The sequence below is a fragment of the Gossypium arboreum genome, chromosome 10, assembly GCF_025698485.1.
Source record: "Gossypium arboreum isolate Shixiya-1 chromosome 10, ASM2569848v2, whole genome shotgun sequence".
In the NCBI taxonomy this organism is placed as follows: domain Eukaryota; kingdom Viridiplantae; phylum Streptophyta; class Magnoliopsida; order Malvales; family Malvaceae; genus Gossypium; species Gossypium arboreum.
The window spans coordinates 99,748,607-99,767,834 of NC_069079.1; the positions used below are offsets into that span (position 1 = coordinate 99,748,607).

Sequence of the window (19,228 nt, forward strand, 5' to 3'; positions counted from 1 at the left end):
AAAGATTTCTAAATTGCATTCAAACCCCACCTTAAATTATGGCTTTATAGATTTGCCCCAAGCTTAAAATAATAAAGTTGAAACTCTCAACTTTTCCATGTGTCTGGCCGGCCAAGGGAGGGCTCTTTGGCTGCTGGAATTTGCTATTTTTAGCAGCCACAATCAGCTATAAAAGCCACCCCTTGCTGATCATTCAAGGTATCCCTCACTTCACATCATTCTCTCATTCCCTCTCTCACTTTTCTCTCATTTTTTCCATTCCATTCCCTTTTTTTCAAGTGCCGATTTCTTCCCTTGGGAAAGAGGCTTCCATCAGCCATTTTGGAGCAGCAATTAGGTGTTCATAAGCCACCTTGATAGCCAAGGCCAACGAAGAACAAAGAACGGAGCAACTAGTCAAGCCACTGAGAAATACCAGATTTGCCTCTTGTTCCCTAGCTCTTTAATTTTTGTTGTTGTTTTGACGAACATGTTTATGAATATTTATGTTATTGAAATGGTTATTTTAATCAATTCAGCTTAAATTATGTTTGTGCTGGGTTGACTATATTCTGCCTGCTTGAATTGTTAAAATGATGTTTATGCTGTTATAAGCCTCGGTAAGATGCTTGATTAAGTAAGATCAGGCCAAGTTATTCTTGCGTTACGACTGTGAGGTAACTAATGAATTAATTATTTAAACGGATTGCAATTGTAATTAGTTGACACAATACTTAATCAGTGCATGTTTATTCTTCTAAGGTAACTGAAGGTTAAATTAGCAATGTATCTGGCGATATTATTGCCTTGCATGACTTGCAAGATTATTGTGATTATATTGTTTCAAGGTAGGGATATCTTGTTACTTCACAAAGTCTTTTATATGCTTATTAGATTTAATTAATCGTTTGAATTGACATAGGGATATGCAAGAGATTGGTTCAATTTAATGAGTATGTATGTGCAATAGCATGTTTGTTTGCTAGAATTTGTTTAGTCGGTTGAATTGACATAGAGATATGTCAAGAGATGAATGGATTTTGGTATGTAAATTTGTTCATAAGTTAGCAAATTACCTGGATGCTGTGAATTTATTCGTAACAGTGTAAACATGAGTTTAGTAATTCTGAGTTCAAGAAATATAATTAATCCAACACAAGTATGTTACCTTGATTAAATCTTATTTGAAATCGTGCATTAGAACTCCTTTGTTGTATTTTAATTATTTATTTAGTTTTTAAATAGTTTTTGACCACCTTTCTAAAACCAAATTATTTTTACCTCACCAAAGTGTTTTACAATTAATTTCATAAATAATTCTTTTTACAGTCCTTGAGGGTACGATAACTCGACATTTACTTGTCACTTTATTACTTGTTGCAATTGTGTACACTTGCACATTTTTCCGTCGTTCCAAGTTTTGGGCGCCGTTACCGGGGACGTTTCAAAAAATTCATTATTTGTGATTTTGTTAGTTTTACATTTTGGTTTATTTTTCTATGTAATTTTTAACTTAATTATTTTTTCTGTGATTATTTTAGATGTTTATGAGTATTAACCAGATTATTGACTTACTCCTTATAGACCCTGAGATTGAACGAACTTTCTGACAGCGAAGAAGACAAGCGAACCAGAGAAGGACTGAAGGAATGAATTTCAAGAATATGAATCAAGGAAATGGAGCAAACCTTGCTCAAAATCCTATCCTTATTGTTGACGATAGGGATAGAACCTTAAGACAATATGTTGTGCTAGTATTTAACGATTTTAATCCGGGCATTAGAAGATCCGAAATCGAGGCACAACAATTTGAGCTGAAGCCAGTCATGTTCTAGATGCTTCAGACAGTGGGCCAATTCAGTGGAATGTCTACAGAAGATCCTCATCTTCATTTAAGACTATTTGTGGAGGTGAGCGACTCTTTCAAATTAGCTGGAGTTTCCGAAGATGCATTACGATTGAAGCTGTTCCCGTACTCACTAAAGGATAGAACTCGAGCCTGGTTGAATTCGTTGCCACCAAATTCAATTTCTACATGGCAAGAATTAGCTGAAAGATTCCTTATGAAGTATTTCCCGCCTAGTAAGAATTCTAAATTGAGGAACGAGATCACTGTGTTCCAACAAATGGATGATGAATCCTTACATGAGGCATGGGAACGATACAAAGAACTACTAAGGAAATGCCCTCATCACGGAATCCCACACTGCATCCAACTTAAGACATTTTATAATGGTCTCAATGCTCACACGAGGATGGTAGTGGACGCTTCTGCTAACGGTGCTCTCTTTTCTAAGTCTTATAATGAAGCTTATGAAATCATCGAGAGGATCGCCAGTAACAATTATCAATGGCCGACCAATTGAGCCACGTCAGGAAAACGAGTCACTGGAATACATGAAGTGGACGCTCTCACTTCACTTGCATATCAGGTATCTTCAATATCCTCAATGCTATAGAATCTTACCGCTAATGGGTCTAATAGTTTTGCAGCCCAACCACCTCACCAATTTGAGAGAATAGCCTGTGTTTATTGTGGGGAAAGACATTTGTTCGAAGAATTTCTATCAAACCCTGAATCCGTATATTACATGAGTAACCAAAACCAAAATCGAGGAAGGCAAGGACTACAATCCAACTTCTACAACCCATCATGGCGAAACCATCTAAATTTTTCCTAGAGTAACCAAAGGGCTAGAACTAGTAACAATTACGCTCAATCTAGACCGACTCACCCACCTAGTTTTTCCCAACAAGCTCAGAAACCAGCTCAAGCCGAATCATCCAATAGCTTAGAGAATTTATTGAAGGCATATATGGAAAAAAAATGATGCCACTCTAAGGAATCTAGAGAATCAAGTGGGTCAGTTGGCTACTGAACTTAGGAACCAACCACAAGTTGCTTTACCTAGTGATACAGAGAATCCAAGAAATCCAGGGAAGGAGCATTGCAAAGCATTGACATTAAGGAGCGGAAAAACAGTAGAGCCCAACACTATCGAAGCTGAAAAGGAGCCAGCTGATGCTCAAGACTCAGAGGAAGTTCAACCGAGTGTTGAAATTGCAGTTGCATAAGAACCAGAATCTGGAAAACCCGACAAGGTAATTCTAGAACCAGCTAATTTTGACCAACTAACAACTCCGTTAAATGCAGAATTGCCGCAGAAAATGAATCAACCAGTTCCAGTAAAGAAACCTCCACCATCCTACCCTCAAAGACTTCAGAAGCAGAAGCAAGAACTCCAATTCAAGAAATTCCTAGACGTACTCAAGCAACTTCATATCAACATCCCGTTGGTTGAAGCACTTGAACAAATACCAAATTACGTCAAGTTTATGAAGGATATCCTGTCCAAAAAAACAAAGACTTGGAGAATTTGAGACGGTAGCTCTGACGAAGGAATGCAGCGCATATCTTCAAGAGAAACTACCCCCAAAGCTGAAGGATCTTGGATGTTTTACCATACCTTGCAACATTGGAGAAACATATTGTGGTAAGGCATTATGTGACTTAGGTGTGAGTATTAACTTGATGCCTATGTCAATATTTAAGAAGTTGGGGATAGGTGAAGTTAGACCTACTACGGTTACACTTCAACTAGCAGATCGATCCTTAGCACATCTAGAAGGAAAAATCGAGGACGTATTGGTACGTGTAGATAAATTTATCTTTCCTATTAATTTTGTTATCCTAGACTTTGAAGTAGACAAAGAAGTTCCGATTATCCTAGGAAGATCGTTCTTAGCAACCGAAAGGACCCTTATTGATGTGCAGAAGGGTAAGCTTACGATGCGTGTTCAGGATGATCAGGTAACATTTAATGTTTTTAAGTCTATGCGGTTTCCTGACACAATTGATGATGGTTCTACAGTATCCAATATAGAGGATTTAATAGTGGAAAAGGAGTTCAACTATGCTGAGGATCTGTTGGAACAAATTTTAACATCAGATCCTCCAAATGATGAAGAGGAGGATGAATACTTAGCTTTGTTGGAAGCTAATCACAGGGGATTGAATCCGCAATCTCGCTTTGAATCTTTGGAGTTAGAGAAAAGGGATTATGCCCAACCAAAAGCATCAATCGAGGAGCCACCTAAATTAGAACTGAAGGTACTTTCCTCAAATTTGAAATATGTTTCTTTAGGTAACGTTTCTACTTTGCCTGTGATCGTTTCAGTAGAATTAACTACTGAGCAAGAAGAGAAACTCATCTTAGTGTTGAAACAATTCAAGAAGGCTATCAGATGGACCATAGCCGATATCCGCGATATTAGTCCATCTATATGCATGCACAAGATTATCCTGGAAGATGGTGAAAAGGGGACGATTGATGGACAACGAAGACTGAACCCCATTATGAAAGACGTGGTGAAAAAGGAGATTATCAAGTGGTTAGATGCGGGTATCATTTATCCCATCTCAGACAGTTCGTGGGTAAGTCCGGTCCAGTGCGTGCCAAAGAAGGGAGGTATCACAATCATAGAAAACGAGAATAACGAGTTGATACCAACTAGAACAGTTACGGGATGGAGGATTTGCATCGATTACCGGAAGCTGAACAAGGCGACTAGGAAATATCACTTTCCTTTGTCGTTCTTGGACCAGATGTTGGATAGACTCGCTGGGTGAGACTATTACTGTTTTCTTGATGGATACTCGGGGTATAATCAGATTACAGTAGCACCATAAGATAACCACAAGACAACGTTCACCTGCCCGTATGGTACATTTGCATTTAGAAGCATGCCATTTGGTTTATGTAATGCATCTGCTATATTTCAAAGATGTATGATGTCTATTTTTACTGACATGGTTAAAAAGTACTTGGAAGTTTTTATGGATGAATTTTCAGTGTTCGGAGATACTTACGATGATTGCTTAGCCAATCTAGCTAAGGTACTAAGATGATGCGAAGAAACAAACCTAGTACTTAACTGGGAAAAGTGTCATTTCATGGTTCGAGAAGGGATTGTTCTAGGGCATTGGATAACGAGCCATGGAATTGAGGTAGATAAAGAAAAGGTAGATGTTATCGAGAAACTCCCACCTCCAACATTTGTAAAGGGTGTTAGGAGCTTCTTGGGTCACGCCAGGTTTTATCGAAGATTTATCAAGGACTTCTCCAAAATTGCTAAACCTTTATGAAAATTATTGGAGAAGGACACGACATTCAAGTTCGATGATGAATGCTTAAAGGCTTTCAAGGATTTTAAGAGTCGATTAGTTACGGCACCCATAATTGTCACACCAAACTGGGATCTACCATTTGAATTAATGTGTGACGGAAGTGATTTTGTGATAGGAGCTGTCATAGGCCAACGAAGGAACAAAGTTTTTCATCCCATCTACTATGCAAGCCGGACTCTTACAGGAGCTCAACTGACCTATACAGTAACAGAAAAAGAGTTACTTGCTATTGTATTTTCTTTTGACAAGTTTCGATCTTACCTTGTAGGTACCAAAGTAACTGTTTATACGGACCACTCGGCAATCAAGTACTTACTTACCAAGAAAGATGCTAAGCCGAGACTAATCCGGTGGGTGCTTCTACTTCAAGTGTTCGATCTAGAAATTTAAGATTGAAAGGGAGTAGAAAACCAAGTAGCAGATCACTTGTCCAGATTGGAGCCTCAAGAAGGGAATTCTCCTATTATACCAATTCAAGAAACGTTTCCAGATGAACACATACTGAAGGTAACTCATGTCCATAGTACCCCTTGGTTTGCTGATATTGCTAACTACTTAGCTTGTGGTTTGATGCCAATTGATAAGACTTATCAACAAAGGACGAAGTTTCTTCATGATGTTAAGTACTATTTCTGGGAAGAGCCAAATTTGTTTAAAAAGTGTGCAGATCAGATGATCAGGAGATGTATGGCAGAAGATGAAGTACAAAAGATTTTATATCATTGTCACTCAGCTCCGAGTGGGGGGCACTTCGGAGGTACTCATACAGCGGCCAAAGTATTGCAAGCCGAATTCTTTTGGCCAACACTATTTAAGGATGCATACGCATATGTAAAGAGTTGTGACCGATGTCAAAGGGTTGGAAATATCACCAACAGAAATAAGATGCCTCGAACAAACATCATTGAGGTAGAACTGTTCGATGTATGGGGTATTGACTTTCTTGGTCCTTTCCCTCCGTCTTTTGGTCACAAGTATATATTGGTAGCAGTAGACTATGTGTCCAAATGGGTCGAGGCTGAAGCTTATCGGACAAACGATGCTAGGGTTGTAATTAAGTTCTTGTAGAAACACGTGTTCACAAGGTTTGGAACCCCAAGAGCTATCATTAGTGATGAAGGGTCCCACTTTGTGAACAAGTGGCTAAAATGGTTATTAGACAAGCACGGAGTGAAACACAAGGTTGCAACAGCTTACTATCCGCAGACAAATGGGCAAGCTGAATTGGAAAATAAGGAAATCAAAGGCATACTTGAGAAGGTAGTCTGCCCAAACTGACGTGATTGGTCCAAAAGGTTGGATGATGCTTTATGGGCTTACAGAACAGCATACAAGACACCTCTAGGGATGTCACCTTACAGGTTGGTCTTTGGGAAAGCATGTCATGTACCCTTAGAGTTAGAGCACAAGGCTTACTGGGCTCTTTGATAACTCAATTTGGATCCTAAGCTTGCTAAGGAGGAACGGATGCTCCAACTCAATGAGCTAGAGGAACTTCGGCTATTCTCCTACGAAAATGTCAAATTACTTAAGGAAAGACTTAAGAAATGGCATGACAAGCACATTCGAGTTTGAGAATTTGAAGCAGGTCAGCGAGTTTTATTATTTAATTCTAGACTAAAATTCTTTCCAGGTAAGTTAAAATCATGTTGGTCCGGTCCATTTACGATCCATCATGTCTATCCATACGGAGTTGTCGAGCTCCAAGGTAAAAGAGGTAATTTTCGAGTTAACGCTCAGCGCCTTAAACACTATTGGGGAGATGAGATTGAGCGAAATGAAATTCGTTCATTTTATCGGATGTTTAAAAATTTCCTATGTTCTTTTTTTTAATAAATGATTTAGGGTATATTTTCAGGATTAGTATGTTTAAATAAATCCTGTCTAGGAGATTGGAACTTAAGCGGGACCGCTTGTGACCCCTCCAATCTTTCCTGGGAATTGATTTTAACATAATTTTTCTAAAAATTATTCTCTAAATAGAGATTTTAATATTTGATTTTTCAAATAAAAAGGTCAATTTTGGCCCGAGTTTTAAATTGCGACTCAATTTCAAATTTTCATTAAGTCTAGGACTTAATTGAAGTATTTTTAAAATTTGGTTGCTCTTTTCGTAAATAATAAAAACTAGATTCCTCTTTTTGTAAATATTTTCAAAAGGCTTATAGAATAAATGTTTTTAATTTAAAATGATAATTATTAATATATAATTATACCCATTATAATATATATTAATTATTATCAATTTTAGGATTTTATTCGATAAGTTTTTAATAAAGATAATAATATGATAATCTTTAATATATAATTATATCTATTATAATTTATATATTAATCTTTATCAACTTAGCATAGAATTATGATTAATTTTATTTTATCTTTGTTTAAAATAAATTAAAAAGTAATTAATAATTTAATATGCACATATCTAATTATTAATTGTTGTTATCTTTATATAGGATTAGAACTTAGAATTTTTATTAATTAAATTGTTTTAAGAATTCTACTCTAATTCCTATTTCTCCTCTATAAATACCACCCATCTTTCCATTCATCTAACACTTAAAACCCAAAGCACCAAAACACCAAAGTGTCAAGCCCTAGCAAAGCAAAGACCAAGCGTTCGGCCAAGACACGCTTGACTCCATCGACGCACATCCACAAGACACAACGCGCGCGTTGCCTCGAAAGTGCCTCACCTCATTTCATGCCAGCCTTCACCTCGCGTGCAATACCTGCCCTCCGCACCATCCTGAGCGCGCCCAGGTCCTACCTACTGTCGAATGCCCGTGTGCTAATTGCTTCCAGCCCTGCTGCGCATCACTGCTCCCAAACGCACCACGCCCGCGTGCCCTAGTTGCTTTTGCGGCACATACCCACACCATTATCCCTAGCCAAAACCCTCCCAACCTCCTTAATTTGCTATCTTGTTATCCATTATTAATTTCTTAGTAGTTTTTTTTATTCTTATAAAAAGGTGGTGAGACCTCTTCAATTTTAAATTTTATTAAATTCTTAAATTATTTAATTTATTAAATTATTAATAATTTTTAAATTTATGTGAAAATAATTTTTCCATCTTATGAACAGGTTAAACATGCCTCGCAAAAGAACTCGAGCTACCGTTCAAATTGATGAAACACAAAACAAGTTCCACTATGAAGAAGCCAAAGTGAGATACGAAAGTATTTTCAAAAATCAACATATGCATCTAGAAAAAGGCTTTACATTAAAGAAGAGCAACTACCGAGACTTTATGGCACGTATTCGTTAAGTTGCTGAAACATCAATTGGGAGCTGTTTTGTGAAAAGAGACCTAGTGTGGATGAGGAGCTAGTTTGTGAGTTTTATGCGAATTTAACTTCAAGCGAGATGATAGAAGTTCCAGTCCGCGGAATCAAGGTACCGATAAATTCAAATGCTATTAATGAGTTCTTTGAATTACCAGATTTTGAAAACGATGAATATTCCATATTGATGAGCAATATCAAGCCTGAAAATTTGCAAGAAATTCTCGAGGCACTAACAGTTCAAGGTTCTACATGGACTGTGTCAAAACAAGGAATCCACACTTGTCGAAGAGAATATTTGACTCCACTCCCGAAGGTATGGTTTTACTTCATCCGATTCAGCCTTATGCCTAGCTCACATGGGACTACAATCTCATTAGAGCGAATGGCCTTATTGTACTCAATCCTAACTGGTAAGACCATTGATGTGGGGAAGATCATCTTGAGGGAGATACAGAATTGTGCCATTAAACGCTCTGACCCTGCTCATTTCCCCTTTACAATAACAATTCTATGCTTGAAAGCTGAAATTCTTGCAAATGTAAGGAAAACAGGGTATAGCCAAGGCACAATCACTGTGACAGCCCAAAATTGACCCTAGTCGGAAAGTGGTTTCGGGACCACAAAACCGAGTCATAAAAATAATTAATTGTTATATTCTATGCTTATTGTGTGTGTACATGCACATGTGGAAGTTTCATTCTCTAATTTTACCAATTGTATGAGAAATTATTAAATAGGGATCAATGTGAGACATGGTGAAATATGATAGGCTAGTTTTAAATGGCTTATTAGTGCATGTTAACACAAAGGTGGACTTGCATGTCAAATTGCCCAATTTATTAACGGTGGCCAGCCAAGATGGGATATTGATGGGCAATATATATGTTTAATTAGATTTTAATAATAAGGAATGGGTCATTGGAGATAAAATAATGTTAGTAAAAGAAGAAAAGAAAAAAAAAAGAATGCTCATCTTTTCTCCATTGCCGTGACTTGAAGGAGGAAGAAGAATGGAATTCTTTGGTTCATGATTTGGCTTGGATGATGCTTAGGAAGAGGTAAGCACTTTGAAATCCTTGGAAATTTAGGTATAAATGAGGTGATTAGTTCAAGTTCTACTCATTTCATGGATTAAATTTTGTTGTTTGGAGGTTTGATATTCGCCAAGTAGTTGAAGCTCTTGGTACATATGTTTTTTTCTTTTGAAGGTTGAAATTGGTTTGTTCATAAGGGGGGGGTGCCGAATGTGGCCATCAAAGGGTCTTAATGAACAATATATGTAGCTTGGGTTTATAACATTCGGTTAAGGAATGTTGTGTGCTAGCAAGTTTGGTTTAATATTAGATGTAAACCACTTTGTATTTGATGAATTGAAGAAAATAGTGAAGGGCAAATTAAAAGATGTTGAATGAATTTTGGCTTAGTTGAGCTTAAGCATTCGGTCAATTATGGGCATTGTTGTAACCTAATTGTAATTTGCAACTCTTAATTTTGAGATGTGAAGCTACGCTAGAAGAGAAAAGAAAATTCGCCAAGTGTTCATGGGAGGAAACTATGTGCTTGAAAGAATAAAAGTGACACTATAATTGATAGTATAGGTATTCGCCATTCAATCAAGTGTATAGGTGATGTTAGATCAAATTTAGCACATTCGGCTATATAAGTATACCCATTTATGATATTGCCTTCGATTGTATAAAATTGACTAAAATGGGTAATTAGTAAGGGTGGTTACCTAATATACGAATATGTATATGTGTATGTATGATTGGATTATTGATAGTATGGTAATTGCATAAGGCTATTAGCGAATAGCTAAGAACGTAAGGTAGTAAGATAAAAATTTTACCATGTCGTTCGTATGTCATAAGATCATTAAAATGTGGATACCAATATATGTACCAAAGCGGTTGAATGAGTTAATTTATTTGTTTAAGCTCAAGATCCTAAAGGAGAGGCATCCAACAAGGGAAATCAAGATCATCGAGTAGCCGACTTGGAATTATTTACCCAAAGACAAGGTAAGTCATTAGCACATATGTTTGATATTGCTTAAATGATTGGAAAATCTATGCAATTGTGTTTAATGGAATGCTATATATATATGTATAAATGAAATTGTATGTGTATGGAATGAGGATAATTGTTGAATGTAAAAGAAATAGTGGAATGTGTAGAAAGTTTGCTTTCGGCACTGTGTCTTGGGCAATACGTGTGTATGGTGACGAGATTGGCACTAAGTGTGCGTGTTGGAAATATATGGCACTAAGTGTGCGTGCTGGAAATATATGGCACTAAGTGTGCGTGCTGGAAATATATGGCACTAAGTGTGCGTGCTGGAAATATTTGGCACTAAGTGTGCAAGCTGGAAAAATACTAAGACCTTTGGGTGTGCGAGCTCGAGGGTATGGCACCGTGTGTGCGAGCTTAAATTACGTGGCACTAAGTGTGCGAAATCGAGTAGTAAGCACTGTGTGTGTGCGTATCTATATATATGGAGGTGTGTCTCCATTGAATTGAGTATGGACAGCGGATCGGTAAGTACTCGAGCTCATGACGAATAGAGAATTCGTTCATGCTTGGGGATTGAAATTGGTAAGCCTTAAATCTATGTGATGATTGAAATGTGTATGGTTGTGCTGGAAAATGAGTTAATGTGTAAAATGCTTCGATTATCTTGTTGTGTAGAATATGAAATGTGGATGTATGAATTGGTACGAGATTGGACCGAAAGGTCCGAGGTATTATGGTATAGATTCGATATGGACGAGTACCTAGCCTCATTTGTTGTACATGTAGTAGTAACTTTATCGGTGGATTGATGAATGCTTATGACTTCTGAGTTGTAAACTCACTCGGTGTTTTCTTGTCACCCATTTTAGGTCTCTCGGACTCGTATTGTTTGCGTGATCGGGACCGTCGCTGAAGTCATCACAACGGCTGAAATCTTGTGGTATTGTTTTTGTTGTTGTAGAACATTTGGCATGTATAGGCTATTATATTTTGTCGAATTGTGGGTTGTAAACTTTAAGCCATGCGAAAATGGCCTATGTGGTCGTCGAGTGGGATGCTAGAGCCTATAGCCACGAGTCTTAGAAACTCTAATTTTGATAAGGTGGCCATAATTTGTGTCATGTATGATGGATGATTAAGGCCAAGGGAAAATTCATGAAATTGGCATAGTCTACTGCAGTAACTGTTGCGGACAGTAGCAGTGAGATGAGATTGAAAAATCACTAAAAATAGTAGAAGTAGAATTAAATAGTGAGTAAATTATGGAACTGAACCTTGATGAATCTATTTTTATATGGACAAAACGAAACGACCATATGAGCAGTATACTGAGAAATATTAAAGTTCTCGTGAGACAGGGCCAGAACGGTTTCTGGGTCCCCTGTCGCGACTTTGAAAATTTACCATAAATTATTCAGAAAGAATTAGGAGTCATTCCTTTTATGTACAGATTCCATTTTGAGTCTAGTTTCATTAGAAACAAACGTCACCAGTATTAAAGCCCTGTACAGAGAGATATCCAAGTTGTAACGCACGAAGGTCAGAGCAGTCAATCCCTGTAACATGGGTGACTTTAACTAATAAACTGTACCAATTGGCCCAACCAAAAATTCTAAAAATAAATCCATGGATGGGTATATGAGCCTAAATTCAGGGAAAATTTACGAAACCAGTTTCCGAGTTTGGAAACTCGAGATATGATTTTTAAGGCGACGGTGACGCAGTTTTCCAGCCTGACTGGTAATGTCAAATTGGTTGGTATCTAGAGAGGATTTGGTCGATAACCCTCGTGTCCATTAATCAAGGCCGGTCACGAGTTAGGTGTTACAATTTTATTAGTATCGAGCTATGGTTTAGTCGGTTCTAGGACTACCATAGCGCGTGTGAGTCTAGGTATACATGCCAAATTGTTAGCACTTAATAATGTGATGACTTGACGGTTGGAATTTTTGTTTTGATTAGCAATGGAACCCGGTAGAGAGACCCTTGGCGGATGACGTTGAAAGTGTAGCGGCTGCTCCTGCGCAAGGGACACCGCCTGTTGAGCCTCGATCATCCGCGAATAATCAAAATGAAGGCGAAACAAGCCTTCTTCACCATGATGAATGAGTGGGTCGCAATATGCCCGAACCAACCCGGCTGTCCAACCATTCCGAATTTAAATACTCCACCCCAAGAGCCCGCAATGCCTCCGAGCATCGATCCTGTGAGGCTGAGTAAACCACCGTGGACTTGATTAGGAAGCGTGGGGCCGAGGAGTTCAAGGCCATAGTTCTTGATGATGCCGAAAAGGCCGAGTTCGCTCGATAACACCATTAGAGTGTTAGATGAACTGTCATGCACACCGATGAATGTCTTAAGTGTGCTATATCCTTGTTCGAGACTCGACTTACTATTGGTGGAGGACTTTAATTTCCATAGTCCCAAATGAACGAGTTACTTGGGATTTCTTCCAATCCAATTTTGAAAGAAATACATTAGTCAACGGTTCATCGATCGAAGCGTAAGGAATTCTTGGAACTCAAGCAAGGCCGGATGATCAGATTCTGAATACGAACATGAGTTCGTAAGACTTAGTCGGTATGCTCGGGAGTGTGTGGCTGATGAGGTTGCGATGTGCAAAAGATTTGAAGAAGGGTTGAATGAAGAGTTAAAGTTACTAGTGGGAATTTTGGAGATAAAGGAGTTCGTGACACTAGTCGAACGAGCACGCAAGGCGGAAGAACTTGGGAAGGAGAAGAAGAAGGCTGAAATTGAAGCAAGAGATTACCGTAAAAGATCGACGAGTAAAGCTCCGTTCTCACCTGTAAAGAGGTTCGTGGAGGACACCGAAGAAGTCGAGGACGATGCGGGAATTTCCATTAGAGCCGACCATTGACGGACTCGAGCTACTTCATAGCTAGTGTGGGCAATAATCGTCAAGAGAGACCTGAATGCCCCAATGTGGAAGACGACACCTAGGTGAATGTTGGGGTAAGTGCATTAATAGGGCTGTTATGGATGCGGTTCAAGGACCACCTCATTAGAGATTGCACGGAGCTAGATGAGAGGAATAAGACGCAAGGTGCAAGACCTAGTGGAACGACGGTGGAGGTAGGCCCCGAGAATCTCTGGAGGTAGGAGTGGTAATCGAGAGGAGCCTCTAATACGGCTGTCCGATCCGAGACCCGTGCTCTGCTAGAGCATATGCCATCCAGCACGAGAGGAGGCATCCTCCCCGACGCCATCACTAGTACTTTTACTCTCTTTGATACTAGTGTGATTGCATTGATTGACCCGGCTCTACTCATTCATATGTATGTGAAACCTTAGCATCCAAGAAGACTCTACTGTTGAGTCTCATCAATTCGTAATTCGAGTGTCAAACCCTTTGGGTCAATACATACTAGTTGATAAAGTGTGCAAGAGATGCCCCTAATAATTCGAGAATCTGCTTTCCGCCAACTGATGCTTCTACCATTTGATGAATTGATGTAATTCTTGGTATGGATTGGTGATCGTACATGATGCAAGATGGTGGACGCAAAGGAAAACCATTGATTTGAGGAGTGCAAATAACGAGGTAGTCCGAGTCGAGTCTCTTGATTTAAAAGGAGTGCGGCGATAATATCTTCTATGACCGCTCGGAGATATGTGAAAAAGGTGTGAAACATACCTTGCGTATGTGTTTGGAAGTAAAAAGACGGAAAGGAAACTCGAATCGATACAGTGGTTTGTGAGTATTCAGATGTTTTTCCGAGGAGTTACCGGATTGCCACCGGTTCGAGAAGTGGAATTCGCATCGGTTGTACCGGTACTACGCCGATTTCAATAGCCCCGTATCGTATGGCATTAACGGAATTAAAGGAATTGAAGGTTCAATTGCAAGAATTGACGGATAGAGGTTTCGCTCGACCGAGTTTTTCTCCATGGGCGCTTTTGTATTGTTTGTGAAGAAGAAGGACGGAACCATGAGGTTGTGCATCGACTATCGTCAACTCAATAAAGTGACGATAAAGAATAAATATCCATTGCCACGAATTGACGATTTGTTTGACCAATTAAAGGGAGCCTCGGTGTTTTCAAAGATAGATTTGAGGTCGGGGTACTATCAGTTGAGGGTCCGAGAATCGGACATACCCAAAACTGCTTTTAGAACGAGGTACGGTCACTACGAATTCTTGGTGATGCCGTTTGGGCTCACTAATGCCCCTTCGGTGTTTATGGATTTAATGAATAGAATTTTCAGCCATACTTGGATCGGTTCGTAATTGTATTTATCGATGACATTTTGGTCTATTCGAGAGATGAAACTGAACATGCCGAACACCTAAGGCTAGTGTTGCAAATCCTACGAGATAAGCAGTTATACGCAAAGTTCAGTAAATGTGAATTTTGGTTGAAAGAGGTTAGCTTTTTGGGGCACGTGGTGTCCGTGATCGGTGTCGGTGGACCCGAACAAAATTTCGACCATAGTCAATTGGAAACCTCCAAGGAATGTTACCGGTTAGAGCTTTTTGGGGCTTGCGGTTACTACCGACGGTTTGTAAAAGGATTCTCGATGATGGCCACACCCATGACAAACCGCTTGAAAGATGTCAAATTTGAATGGACGGAAAAGTGTCGAAAAGTTTCACCAATTGAAAACCCATTTGACGAAAAGCTCAGTTCTAGTACAAACCGAATCGGCAAAGAGTTTGTCATCTATAGTGATGCCTCCTTACTTGGGTTAGGTTGCGTATTGATGCAAGAAGGTCGAGTTGTGGCCTATGCGTCGAGACAATTAAAGCCACATGAGAAAAATTATCCAACCCATGATCTCGAATTGGCTGCCATCGTGTTCGCCTTGAAGATATGGCGACATTACTTATTTGGTGAGAAGTGCCATGTGTATTCGGATCACAAAAGTCTCAAATATTTGATGACTCAAAGAGACTTAAATCTGCGACAAAGACGATGGCTCGAGTTGTTGAAAGATTATGAACTCGTCATTGATTATCACCCGGAAAGGCTAATGTGGTTGCGGATGCCTTAAGTCGAAATCACCGCTTGCTTTACTGACGATGAATGTACACTTGTCTATTCTACCCGACAATGTGTTAGTAGCGAATTAAAGGCCAAACCATTGTTGGCTCATCAAATTCGGGAAGCTCAGAAAGTTGATGAGGAGTTGCTTGCAAAACGGGCTGAGTGTGTTCTGAACAAGGAATCAGAGTTTCAAATTGATGATGAAGATTGTTTGAGGTTCAGAAGTCGTCTGTGTGTTCCAAAGAATTCGGAACTTATTTCGATAATTCTAAATGAAGCCCATTGTAGTCGAATGTCAATCCACTCGGGTAGTACTAAAATGTACAATGACACAAACGTCGGTTTTGGTGGCCCAGATGAAACGAGACATTTCGAATTTGTTTCAAGGTGTCTGATATGTCAACAAGTGAAAGCGGAACATCAAGTGCCATCGGGATTACTTCAGCCGATCATGATACCCGAATGGAAATGGGATCGAGTAACAATGGACTTTGTGTCTGGGTTACCATTGACTCGTAATAAGAAAGACTCGGTTTGGGTCATTGTTGATAGGTGACCAAGTCGCTCATTTTATCCTGTCCGCACGGATTTTTCGCTCGATAAGTTGGCAGAATTATACGTCTCCCAAATTGTTCGATTGCATGGGGTACCTATTTCTATCGTGTCGGATAGAGACCTAAGATTTACGTCGCGGTTTTGGAAGAAATTGCAAGAGGCTTTGGGTACCAAATCGCATTTTAGCACTTTTCACCCCAAACCGATGGTCAATCCGAACGGATAATTCAAATACTCGAGGATATGTTGAGATGTTGCATCCTTGAGTTTAGTGGTGCATGGGAACGGTATTTACCTTTGGTTGAATTCGCTACAACAATAGCTTTCAATCAAGTATCAAGATGGTGCCTTACGAGGCTTTATACGGTCGTAAATGCCGTACCCTATTATTCGGGTGAACTTAGTGAAGGAAAAATCTTGAGGTTGATTTGGTTAAGGATGCCGAGCAAAAGTTCGAGTAATTCGTGAAAGTTTGAAAGTCGCCGGATCGCCAAAAGTCGATGCGGATTTGAAAAGAAAAGATATTGAATATCAGGTTGGAGACAAGGTATTTCTCAAAGTCTCACCCTGGAAGAAAGTGCTTAGATTTGGCCGTAAGGGTAAATTGAGCCCGAGGTTCATCGGGCCATATGAGATATCCGAACGAGTCGGTCCGATCGCGATCGTTTGATTTTGCCCCCGAGCTCGAAAAGATTCACAATGTTTTCATGTCTCGATGCTTCGACGATATAGGTCTCGATCCATCGACGGTAATTGCTCCATCTGAGATTGAGATTCAGCCTAATTTGAGCTATGAAGAGGAACCGGTTCGCATTATGATGCGTGAAGTAAAAGAGTTGCGCAATAAGAAAATCCCGTTAGTGAAGGTGTTGTGGCATAAACACGGAATTGAAGAAGCCACTTGGGAACTCGAGGACTCTATGAAAGAGCGATACCCGAGCCTATTTACCGGTAAGATTTTCGGGGACGAAAATTTCTTAAGTGGGGGAGAGTTGTGACAGCCCAAAATTGACCCTAGTCGGAAAGTGGTTTCGGACCACAAAACCGAGTCATAAAAATAATTAATTGTTATATTCTATGCTTATTGTGTGTGTACATGCACATGTGGAAGTTTCATTCTCTAATTTTACCAATTGTATGAGAAATTATTAAATAGGGATCAATGTAAGACATGGTGAAATATGATAGGCTAGTTTTAAATGGCTTATTAGTGCATGTTAACACAAAGGTGGACTTGCATGTCAAATTGCCCAATTTATTAATGGTGGCGGCCAAGATGGGATATTGATGGGCAATATATATGTTTAATTAGATTTTAATAATAAGGAATGGGTCATTGGAGATAAAATAATGTTAGTAAAAGAAGAAAAAGAAAAAAAAAAAGAATGCTCATCTTTTCTCCATTGCCGTGACTTGAAGGAGGAAGAAGAATGGAATTCTTTGGTTCATGATTTGGCTTGGATGATGCTTAGGAAGAGGTAAGCACTTTGAAATCCTTGGAAATTTAGGTATAAATGAGGTGATTAGTTCAAGTTCTACTCATTTCATGGATTAAATTTTGTTGTTTGGAGGTTTGATATTCGGCCAAGTAGTTGAAGCTCTTGGTACATATGTTCTTTTTTCTTTTGAAGGTTGAAATTGGTTTGTTCATAAGGGCGGGGGGTGCTGAATGTGGCCATCGAAGGGTCTTAATGAACAATATATGTAGCTTGGGTTTATAACATTCGGTTAAGGAATGTTGTGTGCTAGCAAGTTTGGTTTAATATTAGATGTAAACCACTTTGTATTTGATGAATTGAAGAAAATAGTGAAGGGCAAATTAAAAAGATGTTGAATGAATTTTTGGCTTAGTTGAGCTTAAGCATTCGGTCAATTATGGGCATTGTTGTAACCTAATTGTAATTTGCAACTCTTAATTTTGAGATGTGAAGCTACGCTAGAAGAGAAAAGAAAATTCGGCCAAGTGTTCATGGGAGGAAACTATGTGCTTGAAAGAATAAAAGTGACACTATAATTGATAGTATAGGTATTCGCCATTCAATCAAGTGTATAGGTGATGTTAGATCAAATTTAGCACATTCGGCTATATAAGTATACCCATTTATGATATTGCCTTGATTGTATAAAATTGACTAAAATGGGTAATTAGTAAGGGTGGTTACCTAATATACTAATATGTATATGTGTATATATGATTGGATTATTGATAGTATGGTAATTGCATAAGGCTATTAGCGAATAGCTAAGAACGTAAGGTAGTAAGATAAAAATTTTACCATGTCGTTCCGTATGTCATAAGATCATTAAAATGTGGATACCAATATATGTACCAAAGCGGTTGAATGAGTTAATTTATTTGTTTAAGCTCAAGATCCTAAAGGAGAGGCGTCCAACAAGGGAAATCAAGATCATCGAGTAGCCGACTTGGAATTATTTACCCAAAGACAAGGTAAGTCATTAAGCACATATGTTTGATATTGCTTAAATGATTGGAAAATCTATGCAATTGTGTTTAATGGAATGCTATATATATATGTATAAATGAAATTGTATGTGTATGGAATGAGGATAATTGTTGAATGTAAAAGAAATAGTGGAATGTGTAGAAAGTTTGCTTTCGGCACTATGTGTGTGGGCAATACGTGTGTATGGTGACGAGATTGGCACTAAGTGTGCGTGTTGGAAATATATGGCACTAAGTGTGCGTGCTGGAAATATATGGCACTAAGTGTGCGTGCTGGAAATATATGGCACTAAGTGTGCGTGCTGGAAATATTTGGCACTAAGTGTGCAAGTGGAAAAATACGGCCTTTGGGTGTGCGAGCTCGGAGGGTATGGCAATGTGTGTGCGAGCTTAAATTACGTGGCACTAAGTGTGCGAAATCGAGTAGTAAGCACTGTAAAAGGCATCTATATATATGGAGGTGTGTCTCCATTGAATTGAGTATGGGCAGCGGATCGGGTAAGTACTCGAGCTCATGACGAATAGAGAATTCGTTCATGCTTGGGGATTGAAATTGGTAAGCCTTAAATCTATGTGATGATTGAAATGTGTATGGTTGTGCTGGAAAATGAGTTAATGTGTAAAATGCTTGATTATCTTGTTGTGTAGAATATGAAATGTGGATGTATGAATTGGTACGAGATTGGACCGAAAGGTCCGAGGTATTATGGTATAGATTCGATATGGACG

At 38.9% G+C, this 19,228-nt stretch overlaps 1 non-coding gene across 1 annotated transcript; it reads right to left on the reverse strand.

Annotated features, from left to right (window-relative positions):
• Window positions 1–2,072: 2,072 nt before the first annotated feature.
• On the reverse strand, window positions 2,073–2,179 carry LOC128282890 (small nucleolar RNA R71). Its single transcript, XR_008273241.1, has one exon. It is a non-coding gene; the product is annotated as a small nucleolar RNA R71 (small nucleolar RNA).
• Between the last annotated feature and the right edge of the window lie 17,049 nt (window positions 2,180–19,228).